This window comes from Lepidochelys olivacea (genome assembly GCF_965140295.1).
Source record: "Lepidochelys olivacea isolate rLepOli2 genome assembly, chromosome: 5".
NCBI lineage: Eukaryota > Metazoa > Chordata > Testudines > Cheloniidae > Lepidochelys > Lepidochelys olivacea.
Window position 1 is genome coordinate 117661600 of NC_140415.1, and position 22742 is coordinate 117684341.

The 22742-nt window shown below is 41.6% G+C and overlaps 1 protein-coding gene across 3 annotated transcripts in view; it reads right to left on the minus strand.

Annotated features, from left to right (window-relative positions):
- LINGO2 (leucine rich repeat and Ig domain containing 2) overlaps positions 1 to 22742 on the minus strand; it is a 757476-nt gene that overhangs the window by 333184 nt on the left and 401550 nt on the right. For 2 of the 3 annotated variants that reach the window (XM_084628753.1, XM_084628755.1), the window contains one exon: positions 15218 to 15292. The gene's annotated coding sequence lies outside the window, so the exon portion shown is untranslated. Of the gene's footprint in view, positions 1 to 7117; positions 7188 to 15217; positions 15293 to 22742 lie in introns of all 3 variants that reach the window. The other variant, XM_084628754.1, reaches the window with a different exon arrangement.

A 22742-nucleotide genomic window follows, 5' to 3' on the forward strand; every position in this document is an offset into this window, starting at 1 on the left:
ATATCTTTTTATTTAAAAAAAACAATTGGAGGGTAATTTAATTATGAACACGTGGTTAAACAACAGCAACTGTAAAATACAGAACATGACCATCAACAAAACATGAAGTGACTGAAGAGGCAGATTAATATCCCAAAGGATGTCACCGCTCTCATGCTACTGGGCATAAGCTAATTGCTTCAGGGTTCAGGAAGAAACCCTTTACTGCCCAAATAGTGAAGTGCCCCAGGCCTTACGCTGAAGCATTGGTTATTGGTCACTGCTGGAGACAGGACACCAACGTAGATGGCTCAATGGACTGATGAAGAGCATCAGATCTTATGTTCTTATAGAGTAGAAAAGAGTCCACCAGAGAGGACTTGTAGCAGAAAAACAAAGAGCAGAGTTAAATCTTAGTCAATCTGTCCATTTTGGGAGATTCTCTGCTTCCAACACATGAGAAAATAGTGCAGCTCCATACCTGGTAAAGAGTTAATACTAGAATAGGAGGAACAAATCTGAGAATCCTGTATTCTGGGCCATTTGAAGACAAGGGCCCCAATTCAGCAAAACACATGCTTCTACTTAAACACATATGTAAGTGTTTTGCTGAATATGGATGGAGTTAATCACATGCTAAAAGTAAAGCAAGTGGTTAAGTGTTGTGCCAATTAGGGCCCAAGTACAGACATGATCACCTAAATATCTTATTGCTGTGTTGGTGATGGTCATGGGTAAACCCTGAGCCTCTGCCAAAAAGGCACTTTTTAAAGAGCAAGAAAACTTTAGCTGACCGTGAATATACATGCAAAGATAAAGTGGGGGGAAGAAGAGAGGGGTCTAAAATGAAGAGGCAGAAAATACTTCATCGTTGAAAGAGATCTTCCATGAAAACAGCTCAATAAAAATATAATTTAAAGGAGATGCACAACACTCCATACACAGCTTTAAACACCTCTTTGGCGCATAAGATTGAGACATTTGATGAACAAAGTGTATTTGTGAATTGGGGAATTTACTCAATTCAACTAGATACAGAAGAAAGTCTCATTGATCTTAAGAGGAAGCGGAGCAGCAACTGCAGTTGGAACTGAGAGAGCGACAACGGAGTATCGGAACAAAAAGTTAATTGAACGGGATAGCTGAAAAGACTTACAATAGGACACAAAACCTGTGACCTCTAGGTTGTTGTCATGACTCTACTGAACACCATTAGTGGTTAAAACTAATTACAACTGAATGGTTGTTCAGTGGCATATGTAAAATGTGTCAGTTTATCCTAGTTCCGTGTCATTCATGTGCACTTCAAAAAATCCACGGTCACAAATGGGGCATCAGTTGCAACACAGACGCCAAGAATTTAACTGTATCATGTCTACTAATGACATTTCTAGGAAACCATCCTTTCAGCACTTCCTTCCCCCCAGTAGGAATGTGTGTGTGGCCTCCCTGAACTGTGCAGAAAGTAAAGTTATGGGGAAGATCTGATCTGCTGATTGTGATGGAGGAGTAAATTTTTGGGGGAAGAGAGCTTGGAAATCTGGCCTCTCTCCTATGACTGGGGTCAGACTGTGATGCTTGCTCCATGGCAGATGGTGGTCGTACTCGTGGTGAAGTGTGTGCATGTCTGTCTCTGAATGGAGAGGAGAATATATATTGTTAGATGCCTTCATTTCTCATTTCCTTGCTTTTGAGGTTTTGTGTTAAGTAGGCTATGGCGTGCAGAAGCCTTAATTTATACACACCTAAATGTATGTGTGTATGCAGCGGCAAGTCTAGATCAACTTGGCAAGAGCAAACAGGACAATACCCACTTTTGCCAAAAAAGTTGGGACGCCAGGGACTGTCCCGGCTGAAACAGGACATATGGTGACCCTAATCATCCCTCCTCTCTGTCTCCTCTCTCTTTTCTTCTCCCAAATGGTCTTCTCTTTTCCACTCCCCTCCCCTTTTGCAAGTCCCATCCTTCCTTTCTGAGCACTCATATTTTTCCTGTCTCTTTTGTACCTCCTCCACCACTCAGCCATACTGTTTGCAAAGAATCTTAAAATTACATTCTCATTGCTGCTCAGCTGCCTCTTCATCACCGTTCTAAAGTGGCAGATCAGAGAGCACCTGTCCTCTCCGCACAGCACCACTGATTTACACCACTTCCTCTTCTGAAGGGATGATCCATCAAAGCCTGGAAGAGGCAGCCCTCACTTGTTAGTGCAAATACATGAAAGTTGGCAGGGAGACTAGAAAATTTGAGATATATCATAAAGTATCACATAAGTTAGAGAATCCCCTGATTTTACTTTTTGCTTAACTGTAAATCCTAGTCAGTGTGAGTTAGCACAGCTCTATTGACGAGAATGTAACTACACTGGTTTGCACCTGCAGAGAATCTGGACCAAAATTCATTCCCCAAGCCTCTACAAAATATGGAAATGATACTGATAGGTAGAGCTGAGCTAATAGCTGATTTTTTGGTTCACTGGACTTTCTGGGGAGAAAGAAAAAAAAAAAGAAGAGAGAAGCAAAACAGGCTTGCAACACACCAAATTTGAAAGTTCTGAAAAAGTCCGGCAAATCAAAGCATCCATTTCAGGTTTCACTAAACATATTGTTCAACTGAAAATGTTTTGTTTCTGGGCATTTTAAAAGAGATAGTTTCACAAAATGGTCAGACACGGAGGTCTTGGCGGTGACTGTGCCCTACCCTTTTTTATATCCAATAGCCGAGAACCACACTGAAGAAAGGATCTGAACGCAGGTCTCTCTCCTCTCAGGTTAGCACCCTAACCCCCAAGCTATAGAATCATTCCCACTTTCTCTCCACTCCTGCTGATATTTTATACAAAGGGGAACAGATTCAAGAGGAGAGATTTAGAGAGATCCAGCCCAGAAAAGTCTGTAGACTGAGGGGTGACTTGTAATCAAATCTCTGCTCCGGAGGAGGATTTGTATATGGGTCTCCCACAAACAAGGTGGGTACCCTAACCACTGGGTTAAAGTTTGTTTTGGGGGTAGCACCATCACCTCCCATTTTGTGACTCTAGCCTACTGTCAACTTCAATTGAATTTTCGAGTGAATAAACTATTTGTCTGAAAATTTTTGCCCAGCACTACTTCTGAGTATAGTGCACTGGCTTCCAGAAGAATAATGTGGTATAGTGTCAGACTAAAGGAGAAACATTCATTGAGCACTGGACAAAGACAAACCTAGTCATGAACAAAAATTCTGTGGGCTAGATTCTGATACTCCTATTTTGGAAGTTAACTTATTGATTTAAATGGGCCTGCTCTTGGAATAAAAATTGCTAGTGAACAGGCATAGGAGTATCAAATTCTGGCCCTATACATTTTGTAATGTGAATGTGACTTTGAAGAAAAGCACAGAGGTAGCACTAAGATTTTAAACAAATTCCTCTTTTTAGAGACTAGTTATTTGTAAATCCATCTCTTCCACAGTATTCTTGTCAGCAAGTTAAAGAAGTATGGGCTGGATGAATGCACTATAAGGTGGGTAGAAAGTTGGCTAGATTGTCGGGCTCAACGGGTAGTGATCAATGGCTCCATGTCTAGTTGGAAGCCGGTGTCAAGTGGAGTGCCCCAGGGGTCGGTCCTGGGGCCGGTTTTGTTCAATATCTTCATAAATGATCTGGAGGATGGTGTGGATTGCACTCTCAGCAAATTTGCGGATGATACTAAACTGGGAGGAGTGGTAGATACGCTGGAGGGCAGGGATAGGATACAGAGGGACCTAGACAAATTGGAGGATTGGGCCGAAAGAAATCTGATGAGGTTCAATAAGGATAAGTGCAGGGTCCTGCACTTAGGACGGAAGAACCCAATGCACAGCTACAGACTAGGGACCGAATGGCTAGGCAGCAGTTCTGCGGAAAAGGACCTAGGGGTGACAGTGGACGAGAAGCTGGATATGAGCCAGCAGTGTGCCCTTGTTGCCAAGAAGGCCAATGGCATTTTGGGATGTATAAGTAGGAGCATAGCGAGCAGATCGAGGGACGTGATCGTCCCCCTCTATTCGACATTGGTGAGGCCTCATCTGGAGTACTGTGTCCAGTTTTGGGCCCCACACTACAAGAAGGATGTGGATAAATTGGAAAGAGTCCAGCGAAGGGCAACAAAAATGATTAGGGGTCTAGAACACAGGACTTATGAGGAGAGGCTGAGGGAACTGGGATTGTTTAGTCTGCAGAAGAGAAGAATGAGGGGGGATTTGATAGCTGCTTTCAACTACCTGAGAGGTGGATCCAGAGAGGATGGTTCTAGACTATTCTCAGTGGTGGAAGAGGACAGGACAAGGAATAATGGTCTCAAGTTGCAGTGGGGGAGGTTTAGGTTGGATATTAGGAAAAACTTTTTCACTAGGAGGGTGGTGAAACACTGGAATGCATTGCCTAGGGAGGTGGTGGAATCTCCTTCCTTAGAAGTTTTTAAGGTCAGGCTTGACAAAGCCCTGGCTGGGATGATTTAATTGGGGATTGGTCCTGCTTTTGAGCAGGGGGTTGGACTAGATGACCTCCTGAGGTCCCTTCAAACCCTGATATTCTATGATTCTATGATTCTCTTTTTTGAGTAGAGGGAGATAGAAGGGCAATGAACTAGTGACATAGGGCCAGATTCTGCAATCCCTACACATGCTGAGTGGTACTTAGATACTGTCAACTGAAAATAGGTCAGATTCTAATCTTACATTATTCTGACAGTTAAAAGGGGCACTACCAGGTCAGTGTAAAGACTTTACACTCATATTAAGGCCCCTTTTAACGGTCAGAATAGTGTAATGGGGCCTTAGTATACACAAGAGTCTGGTCCCAAGGAAGTATTTCTCTGAGTAGGCCTTCCTCAATGTGAATTGGAATGCAGAATTGTATCCATAACAGGGCAGAAAGACGTTACAGAAAAAGTAAAGACAACCAACTGTTTGGTAAATACTGATAGAACGGGGGAGAAAACAAGCAAATGGAAATTGTAGGGTTATTTCCTGCTGGAATAACACCCGGGGAATGCTCTCTAAGGGATGTGGAAATCTAAGGATATATAGAATTTGATACATTTTAACATGAAAGTGCCAGGAAAAAAAAGAAAGAAAGAAAAGGAAAGCGGTTTTCCTCAAGGAAAGCTTAATATGCAAGTAAAACTGAAATCTTGGCTACCAAACTGATAGTATGTATTTACACTAGCAGGGTAAATAGTACAGTATAGCTAATTATAGTATTTACTGATTAAGTGTTCCCAGCTCACCCTCTCTCTCTTTCATTCAGATCAGTGTGCTTAAAAACAACTGACAGGAAAAGGTTAATGACTATAAATCATAATTACAGGTGCAAATGAAATCCTTATTACATGCTGGCTGTTTCACAAATATCAACAGACGTCCAAGGTCAGGACAAAATGTAACTTATTTTTACAAGCACAAAATGAAGGAAGATAAGCATTTGAAATTGGAGAGAACTTTACATGGCAAAATAATGTCTTAAGTGGCCACTTAGAAACACATTCCTTAAATGAAAACGATATATTCCATGATCTGTTGCACAGCAGTAGTTTAAATATCATTGCATATTCTTGTCGGTACTTTGCCACATCTTTTTTAAAAATCAAATTATTTTGTTTATGCTTTCAATGGTAATTGGCCAAATTCATCTTTCTGTGATTCCAATAACTTCAGTGGCATTACACCAAGGATGAATTGGACCTACTATGTTCTGTTCATGCTTAGTTTCTTGTTTAACATTGCAGTGACAAATGGCTATTGCAAAAGCACAAATCACATCTCCACTTGGAGTAAAGTAGATTATTTAACACACTAGTCATTTCAAAACGTACATATTGATATGTAGTATGAAAGAATGGCCTTGTGGATCAGGCACCAGAGTGGGACTCAGGAAATCTGGGTCCAATTCCTATGTAAGCCACAGACTTCCTGGGGAACCATGGCAAGTCACTTGGGGCCAGATTTTCAGGTGTTAACACCCACAGCTGGGACCACACTTTCAGAAGTGCTCAGCATCTAGCTCTCATTTTGAAAACTATGTTCATTTTTTTTTCAAGAAATCAGTATCCAATATGCTGAGCTGTTTTGAAAATTTGGCCAATTATTTTTCCTATGACTTAAAGTCCTTCGACTCAAAATAGCCTCGCAAGACTCAATACCTCATTTATTTCTCTGTCCTTTACTCAAATTCTATCAGGACCTTGAATGAATCTTTCTCTAGTCCCTTCTTTTTGCTATTACTTCTGTTTAAATGCAAACATTACACATCTGTGATATGGACTTGATTTTACATGCAGTTAACTGAAACTTCTTCTCCTGTAAAGGAAATCTGTGATCTCTACCAGGGTTCCTATTCTGGGAAAATACACACATTGGGCAGAAAAGTGTCTTGACCTTCAAGTCTCTGCCTTTACTTTCTTTTTAATCGTTGTTCTGACTCCATCCTGCAGCCTATTTGGATAAGGCCACTCTCAGCCTTTTGCTTTAAGGGGAGGAACCTAGCTTTTAGATCAAACAGCTACTTACTGTGTCAACCTCTCAAAAGGTCACGCAAGCTGTGCAAAATGCTTTCCTCACCATAAATGTCAATATGAACACAAACTGTCATCGGTTCAAACTTTAAAAGCTACTCCGTGTGTGTGTGTGTCGGGGGAGGGGGGGCAAACATTTCTCACCCTGCACTGTCCGCTTTTCCATATCTTACTATTCATCAGTGTATTAAATAAAACAAATACGATTAGTGAGCTGTTTCTAGACTTGACATACAGCATATGCTGTGCTGTAATTGAGCTGTGTTATGTCAAGAAACAGATCATCCGTATTATTGTTTTATTTAAATACACTAATTTATTATGGGATGGATTCTACCTTTAGGCACAGCCCAAGCAAGGGCTGGTGTGTGAACTGCACTGTGACTTGAACACCCATCTAAGTCACAGTTCCTCACCTGCTTTCTCTTTACTCCACTGGGTCTATACTGGCAGTAAATTTCAATAGAATAGCACTGGTGAGCAAGTAGGATGGAAGAAGCTGTTAAGGTTCTGATTATTCCCCACCATAGTAGTAAGGACTTCTTGAGTTCATATCCCAGATCTGACCACGACTCTTGTTTCTGACCTATGGAAAATCACTAACCTCTCTGCCTCAGATTCTCCGTCTGGTAGAAGTACGCCAAATTCTTATACAGTGGTTCACATCAGATAATCTGAAAGCAGTTTACAAAGAGAGGTCAGTATTGTGGAGTGGCTTTCAAGCCAGACAGAGCTCTTCTTCAGGTCTGGGAAACTAAACTCCCAGACCTGAAGAAGAGCTCTGTGTAAGCTCAAAAGCTTTTGTCTCTCACCAACAGAAGTTGGTCCAATAAAAAAAAAGTATTACCTCACCCACTGTGTCTCTCTAATATCATGGGACCAACACTGCTACAACAACATTGCATGTAAGAAACATGGCATAAGAGACACTAATTTATCAGCACAGCAGCACTTAGACCCAAATCACACACTGGCAAAAGTGAGAATACAAGGAACTACAAAGTAACAGGAATGTGGCCTACACACTAGCAGCAGAGACAACATTGAGCACATACCAGGAAGAACACTCACAGCATCAGACACTGTTTAGAGCCCCTGTTAAGCAGCCAATAAGGGAAAAAGAAAAGGCTTTAGAGAAAGATGTCAAAGTCTACATTGACCTTGCCCTGGCAGCAATTCCAGCATTTGGCAGATGACTTCAGGAAATTTGAGATGAACAGCTAAAGGTTGAAACATGTAAGAAACATACTGAACTTTGCCAAAGAGAGCAGATTTGGAGGAGTAACTTCCAACAGACCTTTCACCATATTGGCAGGCCCAAAATGACCTTCACATGGTCGATGGTCTGTTTCTGAAAAGCCAGTACTTCAGAAAGTGATGCTTTGTCTGTGAAGGACACCAAGATACAAACAAGTGCAGGGCATGAGCAAAACAATCTGTATGGTGGCCAAATCTGATTTCAGACTTTAGCGGAGGACTGTGACATATGTAACAAGGAACAAAAACCCAAACCAACCAAACATAACTCTACAAAGCTACCAGTAAGGACTTGGCAGTGGGTAGCAACTGACTAGTTTTTATGGAAAAGACACACATGCATTAGTGTAACTGATGACTTCTCCAGATATATTGATTTGGCTAGCCTTCATCAGCACAGGTAAGCCAGAAACCAAAGTCAATACTTGCAAGACATGGAATTCCTGAAGTCCTCATATCAGATAATGGGCCTCAATTTACCTCTGAAACATTCCCAGCATTTGCACAAGATTTTGATTCTGAACATCGGTACCAGTAGTCCACATTATCCTGCCCTCCCAGAACAACAGGGACGTAGAGAGCAGTGCAGACATTAAAAAGCCTTCTGCAAAATTCAGTAAACCCATGAAATACACCAGTGGCATCATGGTCAATACGCTTGCACCTGGACTTTCTCCAGCAGAGCTTGTGATGGCAAGATGACCTGTGGCACCAACACAGTTTAAATATAAGTATCAGAGGGGTCGCCGTGTTAGTCTGTATCCACAGAAACAATGAGGAGTCCGGTGGCACCTTAAACACTCACAGATTTGTTTGGGCATAAGCTTTTGTGGGTAAAAAACCTACTCCATGCATCTGAAGAAGTGGGGTTTTTACCCATGAAAGCTTACGCCCAAATAAATCTGTTAGTCTTTAAGGTACCGCCGGACTCCTAGTTTAAATCTAAGTGGTCCAACCTGAAGGAATTTAGAAAACAGGATGCTGAAATAAAAACTTAGCAGCAATAAAACTTCAACGTTCAGCACAGAACATAAGTGTTACCTAAACTGACACCAGAGAACAAAGTTGGCCTCAACATCTCCCAGACATTTGGAACTGTTCTGAACATAGGGGAAACTTCTGGATCCCACCTAGTGGAAACTCTAGGAGGACTTCTCCAGAGGAACTGGATTCATCTTCAGTATTTCCCCACATAACAAAGGGGATCTGCCATGCAGGTACTCTGTGAGTAAGTGAGCCCCCTCCCACAGGCAGCCCCACATGCAAACTCAGCAGAAGTGAGAACATGCTCTGGAAGACAAATCAGACCACCTCAAAGACTTGATCTTTAGAACACTGCTCAGGACTATTTAATATATAAAGAAGGGGAGATGTGGAGTGGTTATAGTTCCTGGTCTTCCACAGTCACCAAAACAGGATCAGAATGTATTGCAGGGGGGCGCTTAATAAATAACACACATTTCCAGTTGGGGAGTTCTCTAGTTACTACTTTTGGGATGGCTCTTTGTTTTGATCTCCACACACTACAATTATCCCAATTTTACAGGTGGGGAAACTGAGGTACAGAGCCATTCAGTGAGTTTCCCAAGGTCACCAAGCAGGTCTATGGCAGAGCCAGGAACAGAACAACCTAGGTCTCCTGAGTCCCAGTCTAGTGTTCTATCCACTAGGCCACACTGCTGCCCTATAAAAAGGGTATACTAATCTACCTCATAGGGGAATTCCGCCACCCTTCTTCACACATAGAACTCTACTCTTCCAGTAGTCCCAGCAACTGGGGTTGCTCACAGAGTAAGGGGCAAAAATCTGACTTTATCTGTGCTAAGTATTATAATAAATTGGTTATTGTGTATGTGTACCACTGCCCTCTACTGGATTGAATTAATACTTCTCAACTGCATGGCATCACTTCCTCCTAACAGAGTTTTTTCCTTTAGGTTGAGTTGTGTAGAGTTATAGACCTTCACTTTTGGAGCTAGACAGCATTAATGCTCACTCACTGGGAAGTTGTATGTGGCCATGATATGCAAGTTGTGATGTTCCTAGATGCCCACGGGTTTATCACAGTGTTATTCATATTTCTCAATCTTCCAAAGCCCAAATGGGGATCAGCATGTGAAAGTGTGGGAGATGATGGACACAAATATTATTCACACAGGAAATTGGAGAATCTTCTTGTTGATGTAAATAACCCTTTGGATAGTATCAGGTTCGCAATTGTCTATTTCTGACATATGTTGCTTTCAGCAATAAAAGTGCGGGTATGCCAAATAACATGTATGAGAAATGTAGGTAAGCTTTGGCATTAAAGTAAACAATGTCCCTTGGAAGACAGGACACAATGGAGAGGCACAGTGTTGTTGTTATTCATGGAAAATAAAAAAGTTTTAACAGTCAGCAAGAGAGAGAATTAAGTATTGAATACAAATGCAACCTTTTTCAAGAAAGCCTGATTTGCTAAATAGATTTTTTTGAGTGTGTGTTAAAAACCCCAAACAAACACACCTTTTCCATTTTGTTGTTGAACTCTTAAAATGATAAATTACAGCAGATTTGAGGGAAACAATAGTTATCTGAAGTACTCTAGAGCATTTTTCCATTTTATTTCAAACAGAACATTAGCACAAATATAACACTGGTATTGTGCAAATTTTCTTAAAAATTTCAGGGTTATTAAGCTCAAATGAGCAGGTTTTTGACAAAATAGTCTTTCTATAGAACATTCAAATTGTCTTCCTTCCATACTGAGCCTAGGAGTTTAAACAACGGCGCTTGTGCAATTGGGGAGACCTTATTCATATAACTAACAATGAAAATAATGTAGCATATTCAGGAAGGATATTTCTGGGCCAGTCTACAAGCTTGTCTATATTCAGTGTTGTGCCAGTTTAAACTTAATTGTGATTTAAGCCAGTGCTGCAAAAAAGATAACAAACAGGCCATGTTGATGTTCTTATTTTGGTTTAAAGCAGGTATAAGCTACGCTTATTTTGATTCAACTTAAATAAAATAAGAACAAACAAACCAAACTCTAAAACTGAAATAAGAAGGTCTACCCAGGGTTTGAACCAGTTGAACTACACCAGTGCAAATTTGAGGGTAGACAAAGGCTACCAGTGCTACTATACAACAATAAGCAGGGACACACTCCTGAATTCAAACATTCTTTTTCCTTTGTGAACCTAATAGAAGTACCATGAAGGCCACTTATTCAGCCCTTGGAAAATGGAAATGCTTCAGTCACTCTGAAAACACACCTCCAGCAGCACTGATTGGCTCCAGAGAGTTTCCTTCAGCCAGTCAAATAAAAAAGTTAGAGTTTTGAGAGAGAGAGCGAGAGAGAGAGAGCAGCAGGTTTAAAAAACAAACAAAAGGAAGTACTTTTTCACATAAGTGCTGGAACTAGGGGTGATGCCCCATCCCCTGGCTTAATGTTGTTTCCATTATATACACGGTTCACAGTTTGGTTCAATAGGTCTTTACAGCCCCACTCTACAAATTGTTCCACCCAACATACTGTTAAGCTGTGGAATTCATTGCCAGGGGATGTAGTAAAGACCAAACTATAATGGGATTCAAAAAAGAATCGGATAAGTTCATGGAGAATAGGTCCATTAATGGCTATTAGCCAAGATGGTCAGGGATGCAACCCCATGCTCCGGTTATCTCTAGCCTCTGACTGCTAGAAGCCGGGAATGGATAACAGGGGATGGATCATTTGATGATTGCCTGCTCTGTTCATTCCCTCCAAAGCACCTGGCATTGGCCACTGTCGGAAGATAGGATACTGGGCCAGATGGACCATTGGTCTGACCCAGTCTGGCCATTCTTATATTCTTCAGTGAAAAATGGGAAACCTGCACTCACCCGAAATGAAGAGAGCCCAAGTTTGAGACATTAAATCACAGATGGAGATTGACCAGGAGTAGTCTGATTTGCAAAGTCTAGGACAGGGTGCAGGTGGAATCCAATCCCATTTTATAAAATAAAACAAAAACTATAGGGGACACGGGCAGAGATAAATGATTTTACCTTGCCTATTTGTAAGAGCTCAAGTATGCTTCTTAGTCACAGTCCACAGAAAGGGAGCGTGCACAGTGATGCTGAACCATGCAGAAGCATTATACAAGGCACTGGTGAGTGCAGTTCTGGTCTCCCATGTTTAAGAAGGATGAATTCAAACTGGAACAGGTACAGAGAAAGGCTATTAGGATGATCCGAGGAATGGAAAACCTGTCTTATGAAAGGAGATTCAAGACGATTAGCTTGTTTAGCCTAACCAAAAGAAGGTTGAGGGGAGATATGATTGCTCGCTATAAATATATCAGAGGGATAAATACTGGAGAGGGAGAGAAATTATTTAAGATCATTACCAGTGTGGACACAAGAACAAATGGATATAAACTGGCCATCGGGAAGTTTAGACTTGAAATTAGATGAAGGTTTCTAACCATCAGAGGAGTGAAGTTCTGGAATAGCCTTCCAAGGGAAGCAGTGGGGGAAAAAGACCTATCTGGCTTTGAGATTAAACTTGATAAGTTTATGGAGGAGATGGTATGATGGGATAACATAATTTTGGCAATTAATTGATCTTTAACTATTCATGGTAAATAGGCCCAATGGCCTGAGATGGGATGTTAGATGGGGTGGGATCTGAGTTACTACAGAGAATTCTTTTCTGGGTATCTGGCTGGTGAATCTTGCCCACATGCTCAGGGTTCAGCTGATCGCCATATTTGGGATCGGGAAGGAATTTTCCTCCAGGACAGATTGGAAGAGGCCCTGGGGGTTTCTCGCCTTCCTCTGTAGCATGGGGCACGGGTCATTTGCTGGAGGATTCTCTGCACCTTGAAGTCTTTAAACCATGATTTGAGGACTTCAGTAGCTCAGACATAGGTGAGAGGTTTATTGCAGGAGTGGGTGGGTGAGATTCTGTGGCCTGCGTTGTGCAGGAGGTCAGACTAGATGATCATAATGGTCCCTTCTGACCTTAATATCTATGAGTCTATGAGGCATTCTGTATATTTTTGAAATGGAGTCAGCAATACACAGAAATCCAGCTGCACCCAGACTACCTGTCTTTATTACCAACTCACTAATTAACATTGCAATTGACATTCAAATATCATATTGTTTCACAGTTTTTAAATCCATAATACTGTGAAAGAAAAATGATTTACCTTGTCCGTCTGCTATTCCTGAGATAGCATGTGTGCAGGATTTTCACTTCTGGGCCTCAACTACTTAGACTGAGACTGACACAACTTCCTTAGCTCTGATGTGTAGCTACGAGCCAGCCTGAGCCACCCCTGCCAAGTACAAATGCTCCCCCTGAATACTGCAGTTTATTCCTTTGCACAGGAGAGGCAGGTTCCAAAAGAATGAGGCAGTTCAAGATCCGCATAAAACTTAAAAAAAAACCCTCTCAAAAAAGTTAACTCCAAACTCTGGTAAAGGGGAGACACGTGGGTCTGGTAATCCTAAAAGATGCTCTTTGCTGAGAAACAGAATTGAAAAGCAAGTATTTCCCCTTCTCCTAAGATACTATCTGTGCTGCATTTTCACTTCTGGGGAGTAAGAAGCTCAAGGGATATCCCCCAAACAAAAAAAACCCACCACTTGAAACAGACCCATTCAAATAATGGAAACAGGGTTTTTTAAAATCTATGTATCTGAAAGAGGATTAAAAGATGGCAGCGTTGAGGCCAGAGCTTGCGCTGAGCATCAATTCCCAGGGAGCAAGTGTCAGTTGCAGAAGATGTCACTGCTACACAGAACACTCTTACACCTGCTGACTCAGGCCAAGAGAAATGCCCCAAATCCCACAGAATCAGCTGTGAGGTAGCATCACACAACTGCACCTGATCTTCTATAAGGCCATTAAGCAAGTGCCGACTGCCAGAATCACCATCTCCCTCTCGTGCACATGAAAGAAAAAGGAGAAAGTCTGATACAGCCTCTCTCAGAGTCAGGGGAATGGGTCTGGGCCAGTGCAGGGGGTGCTGTCTTAGCCCTGGTGCTCCATCGTCTCATCTGACTCATTCAAAGCACTACAGGTTGATTTGTACAGCCCGAAAAGGAGTCTCCCTAGGTGACAGATTGGCACACCTCATGTTTCTTCAGTCCTGGCAGTGACATGTGAGGTGTGCACAGCATCTAGTGGTTGACTCTGAGGCAGATCATGCAATGAAAATAGTATTTGGTCTATGCCATTTTTCTGCCATGCTGATGGGTTTGAAGTCACCGAATTTCCTCCTTGGATGCCACGGTTTACTTGGCTAGTAAAGCCAAGAAAACACTGAAGCAGCAAAAAGAAACACAAGACTAGCTAAACACAAGCATCAATGCAGCAAGACCATCAGAGCAAGAGCCTAGTGCCGAGAAATGTATAGAAGGTTGGACTAGAAAAAAAACTGGTTTCAGAACACTAGAGCGGGTGTCACTGCACAGAAGTGCCTAGAAGAGGCAACTAAATCTCTAAAGCAGAACATAGTGCCTGAGTGTCCGACCCACACTCCAAAATGCTGGAGACAAACCATCCAAAATGTGGCCACTTTAACAAGACCCGACTGGAAGGCAGGATGTTAAGAAAAGAGATACCCAACAAGGCATTATTTTAACAAAGCCACAGAAGGGTGGATGGGATACCGCTGCTGTGGGGGAAGCTCCTTCATCAAACACAGTCAAGAAGAAGCATAGTAGAACGTCCTGAGGACAGCATTTATACTTGGCAAGGGGTAGTATCTGAATACCAAGGGGGGGGTCCCTATTCTGAGAGCGGGTGAATCTGGTACTGATCGAGGTTTACGAGCACTGTACTGCATAGCTACATGTGGCTACCTTTGACGTTCTTGTGAATCCCTTTTAGGCCTAAAGAAACGCCACCTGAGCCTCTCGTGCTGTTCCGATGCTGTGATACCAGCTGTTTTGTCTCTCCAGATTATATAGAAATGGATTTAAATTCACTAGCTGCTACAGCCTGTCCAGAGACGACTTTAACCTTTAGAACTGCCTTATAACTTCCAAATATTGTGCCTTTCTAGCCTTGGTTTTCTGTATGGGTCTTTGGGTGCACAGTATCACAACCACTAGGTGGCCCAGTGTCCAAAGGGAGCAGGGCTACCATTCATAAATACACCTAGGCACTAGTCCCCCAGAAAGAGACAGCATCGTTTATACTGCACAACAGTCCTCCCTTCCCTAAATGGACCAGGGTGTCTGAGTTCTGGCGTCAATTATAAAATTGAATCTCTAGGAGCTAAGCCAGCAGCAGAGACAGAATACTTCTGTTTTGTTAAAAGAGAGGCCAGCTTTCATCAAGGATAAAATAGAAAGCCAACAATACGAGGGGGGAAATCTTTGTAACATCTGAGAGGTTATTGTAAACATAAGCAAGATCAATGATGGAAAAAATCACCATCAACAAAATAAATTAATCAAGACTTACCAGATTGAAACTGTGCATCACTCATGCTTCTGGTCCTCTGCTTCAGTGTTTCAAAATGTACATCTTCATGTCAACCTGATTTTAAAAAAAAGGAAAGATGACATTAAAGTCTTTAGAGGAAGTAACTTAGGTAAATAGGTCAGAAATCTTCCAGTGCATTAAAGTGACCGTTCATGTTGTTTCTTTCATTATTTTTAAATTTGTGAGGTTGAGTAGATAGCACACCTTAAGAAGTGCCCTTAAGCACTCGTCACACAGCCCAGTATAATCTGTTAAAGTTACATAAAAGGTCTCTCTAATGCTCCTCTATGAACCTATTTTATTAAATAATAGGAGAAGCTTTAGAACTCTTGTATTCTTAGACAGTAGGTGATAGGGCCTGACATTTATGTATTGATGCAGATTATGAGAATAGATGCAGTCCTGGATGCTTCAATTATTTTCCAATGCCCATATGCTATTACTGCAGACGTGTATATTCTGAGGAAGGATTTCAAATACAGCTAACTCTGGTGCATTAGCAAACAACTGCGCTTTTCTTTTCAAACAACTAAATAAAGAGCATCAGAGATCTGAGGATACAAGAAGCAGAAACTGCTCACTAAGAATCTTCTGTCTTTAGGGTAGTTTTTGTAGTTTTCTCTCCTCTAATTGGAAGTAGGAACACATTAAGGGCTAAATTGATTATTTGGATGTTCTTTGGACTTTCTGAGTTGGAGGTGCTGGAAGAATTAGGGAGAGAGGATGTCTAGTGGTAAGGGCAGAAGCCTAGGACTATGGAGACCTGATTTCTATTCTCTCCTCTGCAATGGACTTTGTGTGTGACCTTGGGCAAGTCACTTTTTCTCTCTGTGCTTCAGTTCCTCATTTCTAAAGGGAGGGTAATAACACCTATCACATCTCTAAAGGGAGGGTAATAACACTTCCCTATTTCACATGGATGTTTCACATGGGAGGATACATACAGTAGAGTGTGATGTGCTCATATACCACTGTGATAGGGGCCTTTTAAATATAATAGGTCAATCAATCCAACCTGGAACATAAAACCACAAGCGGGTATCCTTTCAGCCTAAGTAAAGGGTAGCTGGCTTTCAAAGCCCAAATACTTAAAAAAATGGTTTCCTCCTTTCAATGGGTTTTGAGCTTGTTGTTGTATTTCCTGGCTGTTTTTCCCTATGCACTCAAAGGTTTGAGTTTTAGCTCCTGAATACTTTTCTCCAGCATAATACTGCATGTTGATCAACTGGACATGAATATTAATGTCACTACAGTACCGAAAGCTGCACTGCGGGAACCATTGTGTAACCTGAAGACAAGTAGAACCACATACTTCGGTGGATATTTGAGTATATTTGGGAGCCTTGGCATATACAGCCTGTTGATTAGGGTGGGTTAGGAAAATAGAATGGGTTTGTGTTCTACGTAGGAATACCAATGGCACTTCAATGTCCTCGTACTGTAACCTGTGTTACATCTAGTATATTCACCTCCCTTCATTATACTAATCACAAACTGACCTGATAGCAAAACTGCAAGAACTCTACTGCATTTATCATACCAGCCTTACTTATTTGAATGGGAGTATTTGTGGAGTAGATTGTTCCTGAAGATGAATAGAAGTGGCACTGGTGCTATATTAATCTTGCATCTGTAGGAGTGAGATTCTCCCTCCTTCCCTTATGGAAACTGGTACCTTAAATATCACTGAATTCAAATCCATCATTCACCCTGAGTAAATAATCTGGTCCAAAGCCATCTTGAGTGGCTGCCTCTCCCTGAAGCCTATAGTGTGATGCTATCACTCACACAGAGTGATAACATACGCATTCTGTAGTCCCATCCTCTTGACTTCAGTGGGGCTATGTGTTCAGTAAGGTGATATGTGCTCTGATTAACCTGGGTGAAATTTTACTGATGAAACATTCCCCCCCCCCCCAAAAAATAGCACTGAGCAAAAGTCACAAATTTACGTCAATTTCAGCAATCTGTTTTGTTTGAAAAAAAATCAAAACATTCTTATTTGGGGGGGCTATATTCACACGGGGATTCTCTCTGGCCCATTGACCATTTAAGTATTTATACAAAATGGAACAGAGTCAACAGGAGAGACTGAGAGAAGCCTACCCCAAAATAGCCTATAGCCTGCTAGTTAGCATGCTCATCCAAGAGGGGGATACCCCTGTTCCACTCCCTGCTCCAATGACAGTTAATTGTTTATACAAAATGGAGCAGCTTCAACAGTACAGCTTGAGAAAGACCCACCCCAGAATACCCAATATATTGGTGCTTAGGCACTCATCTAGGAGTGGGAGACTTGGGTTCAACTCCCTGCTGCAGAGCAAGGATTCAAACTTGGGGATCTCACATCCCAGGTGAGTTGCCCTAAAAACTGGGCTATTTGGGTAAAAGAGGGCTGCTGCCTCTACCACCACCTCTCCTTTGGCAAATCTAATCCTTCATTTTCTTTGCTTTTATTCAACCTATCACAATGTTCTGTCAACCTGAAATGAATTTTTTCCTGTCTTTTTCTATTTGATTAACATTTTTTAAAAACGGCTTTCAGTTTGACTTCAGTGGCCTTTATTTATTTACTTGTTGGAACTGTCAGAAAACCAAAAAAATCAGTCAGTTGGAGTCATCTATTAGGGTCACCCAGTCAGGCCCTTATTGTACTTGTTATTGGTTCTCTTGATTTTTCAATGGTTTTATTCTATTCCACGCTTTTAAAAATAGTTTCCCCTCCTCCCCACCCCAGTACATTTAAATGTTCCCTTTGGTAAAGTGCTCTCCAGCTCAGTCACGAGATAGAGGGGCAGATTTTCTCATGCACAAGAGCTATGCTTGGTGCGGGCGGAGGGGAGGAGAGGAATGTGTGTTAGGTAGCCATATTATTGGGGCCAGAAATTACTAACAGCTGCTGCTGTGCAACTTAAGTTGTGCCAATGACTTAGGGTCCTTAATTGACGATCAGTGGACGATAGGTGTAATGGAGCAGAGCTCTGCCACAACTTCTCCCTGGCTCAGCACCCACACCGGATACTGTGTTGGAGAGGTGCACATGATGGATGTTCAGCAGAGGCTCAGATGCACCAACAGGAAGTTTCTCTAAATAGAAGGAGTTTTCTACTGGCCACCTGTAGCTCCATTACAGACCCTTTATACCATTTGATTGCAGTAAAGGGGCTGTAACTGGTTTGAGACTCTTGTCCATGGTTTGGACCTTATTTGAGATATTTTCCCTAATTAATTTTAATATCCCTTTAAAAAGCATAACTTCTGAAATCTAACATTTTGGAAATAGCTTGTGCAGAATACATTAATTATAAATTACATAATCAGCCATGTATGCCCACTTGCTTTAAATTCATTCTCAACAATGTAAGTGTGTATTTTTGCCTTACTGCTATTACAATTTCAGTGCACACTTATACTCAAAGAGGGGTCAATCCTGATCTTGTAATTCTATTTTGGAAATATTTTGGACATCCTTCCATGTCTAGATACTGCTGCTTCTGTTTCTGGGTACAACAAATTATTCAGTTGAAATTTTGCCCCAGTCAAAAGCAAAAGCTATGAAGAAGAGTTATTTCTGGGCAGCTATTTTTGCATCCACCGAATCAACAATTTGGTCCTTAGCATAATTATTGATATTTATTAGGTCAATGAACAGTCTGATGTTTTTACATGAGTATCTATTTTGAATACATATCAAGTCTGGCAGAATGATTTCCAGTCTGTTTCATGAATGCCTTTGCAAATATTTTACTATCAGTATTAATCAAGGAGACTGGACGAACATATCCACATAATTCGACAGACTGCCTTATTTTAATGTTTTAGGAGGCTAGAGAACATCAGTGTTTAAAGTAATATATTTCTGTTAAAAATGACATTTTACTCACGAAACCCAGGAGGGACTCTCACAAGTTATACTACAGAGATTGGGGGCCCTAAAGGACCTTGGAATATTTTACAGAATTCTGTATAAAGTCTCTGAAGACCATGGGCCAAATTCAGTCATGAAAAATCAAAGTGAATGGAAAGGGTACATTGTGACTGCACACCTACCTGAGGGAGTAACTGACCCAACCTAACACCCACCTCCAAAATAAAACAAACTACAAATACATCCCTATACATGATCTACAGAACTTTGGTCTGAGCACACATGAGTAAGCAAGGGCTACATGCCTGCTTACTCCCTGTCTGGAGCAGGTGGCAAAAACGGATAGAACTTTGGATCCACTCCAGCTACTTGAAGGTCGCGGTAATTTAGTACTGGCCTATGCAAGCAATACATTAGCAAATTACTACACCATCATCTCTCTCTCCACCCCTCCCTGGAGCAGAAGGTGACAAATCCTAGCCTTGTACTGATCTAATTTACACATCCTTCAATCCCGTTCACCATTCAATGTATATTAACAAATACCTTTAGATTCACACCCACTTGCCAATGTGCAACTTGCACATTCCTTCTGAATTTGGCCCATTGAGATTAAGGGAATGTAATTTGGTATAACTCATCTACTGAGAACCTGGAAGAAAAGGGTATACCAGGAAAAGCAACTAACAGGTTTATGTTAATGTGAAAGGTGGTCTATTTTAATTTACACCTGCTTAACACCTTGTTGTTATTTGCTTAGACTCAACTCTGACTTTTGTGCCACATGATTTACTGTTCAAATAATTTCAGATTTTCTCTTTCTAAACTCAGAATTCAGTCAGAATATTTCAAAGTTCTTCCACAGAAAACAGACAACAAGTTTCCCATACATTTTTGTGGAAAAAAAATCACTCCATTTTCCAACTGCTTTACTTGGTATGTTTTAGAATCTTCCAACAGAAGTGCATCTAATAAAACAACATTTCTGACTGGACCCCCACACTCCCAATATTGAGCAGATTGTCTTACAAACATTTAAAAGACCAGCAATGGCAAATGTAGACTAACATGCTACTGCACCATCAATGATTCTGTCGTGGAAGACAATGGAAGACTCTCCAGTGAGCATCTCTCTTAACTGGGTCTGTCCCTGACACAAAACCTTTATTTTGCATCTGCTTCCATTTGGAAGTGCCTCACTCATGTGCAACTGCCTCCCTCCCTACGCTTTTTCCCAGGAGTCCCAGTTAAATAAGTCTCTTGGGCGGCCTTCCTGATGCCCAGGTCAGAGACTGCAAAAAGGAGGAGGGAGTGAGGCTTGCTCCAGACAGCCACCAATAAAACAAGCTATCAGTAGATCAGTCCACACATGGTGAGTATCTCCTCTTGGCCCAGTCACTAGAAGGAGCCTTTATTGTTATTTGCTTGAAAGCCCTTTCCTCAGGAAGAGCTTCCTTCTCCTTACTCTCAGCTCAGTACATGATGCAAGCCAGTTTATCAGAGCTGTAATTGAGCCCAGCTGGTGCAACTCTTCCTGGGCCTACATTAGCCCTTTCCCTGCCCTCAGAATGCAAGGAGTTTATACACTAAAATACAAAGTCTCAAGGGACTGACATGATTTTTCTTCTATTCACTCAGGTTGTGTGATCCGACCTGTCATAAATATAAAGGGAAGGGTAAACCCCTTTGAAATCCCTCCTGGCCAGGGGAAAGCTCCTCTCACCTGTAAAGGGTTAAGAAGCTAAAGGTAACCTCGCTGGCACCTGACCAAAATGACCAATGAGGAGACAAGATACTTTCAAAAGCTGGGAGGAGGGAGAAAAAAAAAGGGTTTGTGTGTCTGTCTGTAGTCGTCTTGGCCGGGGACAGAACAGGAATGGAGTCTTAGAACTTTTAGTAAGTAATCTAGCTAGGTATGTGTTAGATTATGATTTCTTTAAATGGCTGAGAAAAGAATTGTGCTGAATAGAATAACTATTTCTGTCTGTGTATCTTTTTTGTAACTTAAGGTTTTGCCTAGAGGGGTTCTCTATGTTTTTGAATCTAATTACCCTGTAAGATATATACCATCCTGATTTTACAGGGGGGATTTCTTTATTTCTATTTACTTCTATTTTTTATTAAAAGTCTTCTTGTAAAACACTGAATGCTTTTTCATTGTTCTCAGATCCAAGGGTTTGGGTCTGTGGTCACCTATGCAAATTGGTGAGGCTTTTTATCCAACATTTCCCAGGAAAGGGGGGGTGCAAGTGTTGGGAGGATTGTTCATTGTTCTTAAGATCCAAGGGTCTGGGTCTGTAGTCACCTAGGCAAATTGGTGAGGCTTTTTACCAAACCTTGTCCAGGAAGTGGGGTGCAAGGTTTTGGGAAGTATTTTGGGGGGAAGGACGCGTCCAAACAGCTCTTCCCCAGTAACCAGTATTAGTTTGGTGGTGGTAGCGGCCATTCCAAGGATAACGGGGGTAATATTTTGTACCTTGGGGAAGTTTTGACCTAAGCTGGTAAAGATAAGCTTAGGAGGTTTTTCATGCAGGTCCCCACATCTGTACCCTAGAGTTCAGAGTGGGGGAGGAACCGTGACATGGTGGCACAGTGGTGGGATTAACCTGAAATCATTTTGAGATCCAGTTGAGATTTTTTGAACTAGAAATACAGATTTTAAAAAGGAATTTTTAGGAAGTCCAGAAGGCAGCTTTGAAACTGAAAGCAGCTTGGTTTCTCTCTGCTTTGTGGCCAAGCAGAGACAAAAGGGGATTATCTTGTGAATTGCAGGTTTTCTTGCCTGGAGGCAGGGTACTTAACTCCTGCAGGGAAATTCACAGTCTTCCAACCCAGAGGTTTTTTTTTTCTTTTCTTCCTAAAAGTAAATAGGGGGTGTGTGCTCTACCCATTTGCCTGGAGACAAAAGTGGCAGGGTTTTTTTTTAGGATTTTGATTTTTTTTTTTGTTTTACAAGGAGCACAGGTTTGAAAAGAAATTTTTTTTTTTTCTTTGGGCTGGGTAAGCAGTTTTCCAAGTAGTTGGAGGTTTTTTGCTTTAATTTGGGCCCAGAGCAGAGACAAGGGAATTGTCTTTTTCTGTAGGCTGACAATCACTATCAGAGAATAGGTACTCTATTCCAGCACAGCAAAAGTTTACAGCCAAGTTTTGTTTGTTTATTTCTAAACCTCGGGTGTAAAGTTAGTTAAAAACAGAGAGGTTAGAATGGCCAAATCCTCAGCTCGACTACAGCTGGAATTAGCCAAATTTCAGGCTGAGGAAAAACAAAGGGAACATGAAAGACAGATAGAACTCATGCGGCTGAAGGAGGAGGAGAAGGAAAAAGAGAGGAAGCATGTGGAGGAGATGGAGAGGATAAAGGCCCAGCAGAATATACCAACAAACCCTAGCAATCCTTCTCCAGGTACCACTTCCCATCCCAGAAAGTTCCCCACCTACAAGGCAGGTGATGATACTGAGGCCTTCTTAGAAAACTTCGAAAGGGCCTGCCTTGGGTACAACATCTCTACTGACCAATACATGGTAGAGCTGAGGCCGCAGCTCAGTGGACCCTTAGCTGAGGTGGCAGCTGAAATGCCTAAAGAACACATGAACAAGTATGAACTGTTTAAATCCAGGGCGAGAGTCAGAATGGGG